This window comes from Orycteropus afer, unplaced genomic scaffold, assembly GCF_000298275.1.
Source record: "Orycteropus afer afer isolate SDZICR_OR568_19922 unplaced genomic scaffold, OryAfe1.0 scaffold00899, whole genome shotgun sequence".
Classification (NCBI taxonomy): domain Eukaryota; kingdom Metazoa; phylum Chordata; class Mammalia; order Tubulidentata; family Orycteropodidae; genus Orycteropus; species Orycteropus afer.
Genome location: NW_006922486.1, coordinates 132,953 through 136,003, shown reverse-complemented (window position 1 = coordinate 136,003; position 3,051 = coordinate 132,953). Strand labels below are relative to the sequence as shown.

Below are 3,051 nucleotides of genomic sequence, written 5' to 3'. Positions count from 1 at the left end.
CTGATGCCACATATTTCTTCATATAGTCCAGCTTCTCGGATTATTTCCTTAGCATATAGATTGAATAAGTATGGGAAAAGGATACAACACTGACTCACTCCCTTCCTGATTTTAAACCACGCAGTTTGCCCTTGTTCCGTTCAAATGACAGCCTCCTGGTCAAGGTACAGGTTCCTCATGAGTACAATGAAGCTTTTGGGAATTCCCATTCTTCTCAATGTTATTCATAATTTGTCATGATCAACACAATCAAATGTCTTTGCATAGTCAATAAAGCACAAGTAAACATCTTTCTGGTATTCTTTGCCATGAGCCAAGATCCATCTGACAGCAGCTATGATATCCCTTGTTCCACATCCTCTTCTGAATCCACCTTGGCCCCCTGGAGGTTCTCTGTCAGTATACTGCTGCAACCGTTTTTGAATTATTATCAGTATTGTGTGTGATATTAATGATATTGTTTGATAATTTCCACATTTTGTGAGATCACCTTTCTATGGAATGGGTACAAATATGGATCTCTTCCAGTCAGTTGGTCAGGTAGCTGTCTTCCAAATCTCTTGGCATATCCGAGTGAGTGCCTCCAATGGGTCATCCTTTTGTTGAAATATCTCAATGGGTATTCTGTCAATTCCTGGAGCCTTGTTCTTCACCAATTCCTTCATTGCAGCTTCAACTTCCTCCTTCAGTACCATTGGTTCTAGATCATATGCCACCTCCTGAAATGGATGAAGATCGACCAGTTCTTTTTGGTACAGTGACTCTGTGTATTCCTGCCATCTTCTTTTGATGTTCCCTACATCATTCAATGTTTTGCCCTTAGAATCTTTCAATATTGTAACTCGAGGCTTAATATTTTTCCTTCAATTCTTTCAGTTTGAAATGCCCAGTGTGTTCTTCCCTTTTGGTTTTCTAACTCCAGGTCTTTAACTTTAGTATCTTTAGATACTAAACTAACTTTTGATATTAAACTAAACTAATTTTAGCATCTTTTGATACTAAAGGTTTTTAACTTCTGTCCATTCCTACCTAATCATTTTTTTGGAAGACTTAATTTATACATTTTTCTTAGATAACACATACTTTATATAAAATATAAAAATTAATGTACATTTATAAGGTCAAATTCAAAGACAAAATGCATTACCTGAACCTAGTAACATATTTACTCGTTTAGCTGTTTATAAGAAACATAGGCTGCATTATGGTGATCCACGTTCAGAAAAATCAAGCAAATAACTAGAAATACTTCAGTTACTTAATTAACCCTCTCATTCACAATAGTTTTATTAGCAAACATAAAAGGACTAAATAATTGCATTAAAACCATGCTAGGCTGAGTTAATACTGACAGACTGATTGGAATAGTTACAAGGGAACCACTGGTAACTGAATTTGCCTTGTTTGTATATAGCATGGAGACTATTCTTCACATGGCTTTTCTTTATACTACAGGATATTGCCAAAGAGGCATTCAGGCTTCAAATTAAAGCCATTAACTTTTAATGAAAATATTGAAAAATACATCTCTCAAATCTCTAATCTTAGAATCAGCGTGCTATATAGATCTTTAAGGAAAATGGCAGGAGTCAAAGATAACATAGAATAGTCTCAGAATGTATCAATAAAATAACTGACTGAACAGTTATATCTTTGGATAAAAATTCTTTTCCAGAAGATCTATCTGGATAACAACAGCTACTTGGCTTTTGAGATGAATATGAATTTTATGTTCCAGAAGCATTGCACATTTTTTCTTTTATCTACTTTATCCACTCCACTTCTGGAGTACATAAAATTCATAATGTTGCTTCAAAACAAAACAACTACATAACACAGAGATCTCAAATGCAGTTTTGAGGTCTGTTTGTGTTTGTTTGTTTGACTTGCATTTTACTGATGTGGTTAGCATAAGGAAAACCAAACTGAGAAATCATAATGTTGGAGTATTTTAAGGGCATGCTGTCACAGATCTTCACAAGCTTATTTATAGAGTAAAAGCTATGTGAAAAATATTCAACTCAATGCCACATTGCAGAATAACCACCGTTTTTTTTGTTTGTTTGTTTGTTTTTTTTCCCCAAATTACCAATGTTTGAAAACAAGTTTCACAAACATCCCTGAAGTCTCCCTAGTGAGCTTGGTGATGATGAAATTCATGGCAATATCCTCACAGATTTGAGTTTCATCTATCAAAACAAGGACACTTGAAGGTTACTTATGAAAGAGTACAAGATATTTGCTATCGAAGAATGAAACTCCAATCAGCATCTTAGAGTATCATTTTGAAGCCCTGGTGTTTGCAATTCATAACCTCTGTAACTGTAGATATCCAAAATAGTAGAGACATGTTTTCTAGGAACAAACCCTACATTCTGATTAGGAAATTGCTGTTAAAAAGAGAAAGCAAACATGAGGTCCTGGGCTCTAGTTAGCATGTCATCGGGTATCATTAACACCACACTGGTTTCCCATTTGAGGAAGATCTGGAGTGGATTTCTCATTCTCTTTGCTGTCTGCAGTTTGAAGATCACAGGGACAGGGTGAGGCCCTAGAGAATTCCATAACTCGCCTGGCCCCTTCTCCTCAATGTTGTTCCACACAACAATCACTTTGTATAGGTATGGTATTGCTTGATAGTGATTTAACAATGTCACCAAGAGATCTGTTCTGTTTTACGTCTGGATTATGAGGGTGAAGGAATCCATGGGGGACTTGCCCTGAGATTTCTTCTCCCTCTGCATCTAGGACATCTTGTCTTCTTTGATATTAGGAAGTAAAGTAGTCAAAGCACCAGCAACCAGTAGTAACACAGAGGTAACCACCAAAGAGAAATGAAGCACTCAGATCCCCAACACTTTCCTAGGAAGTTTGCAGATGTGGCAAAACCTCATTTTGATACAGCTTAACTTTAAAACTAAATTTCCTTATGGCTTCAGTGATTTATAAGAACAGATAGGAAGAAGGTCTCTGGGCACTCAAGTGCAGGAAAATGCAGTGGGGCTAAACCATTTATTTGCTCACAGCTTGGTTATTATAAAACTGAAGGGA

The 3,051-nt window shown here is 36.3% G+C and overlaps 1 pseudogene; it reads right to left on the bottom strand.

Moving 5' to 3' along the window:
- Nucleotides 1-1,844: 1,844 nt before the first annotated feature.
- Nucleotides 1,845-2,894, bottom strand: LOC103212266 (annotated as a pseudogene).
- Nucleotides 2,895-3,051: the final 157 nt, after the last annotated feature.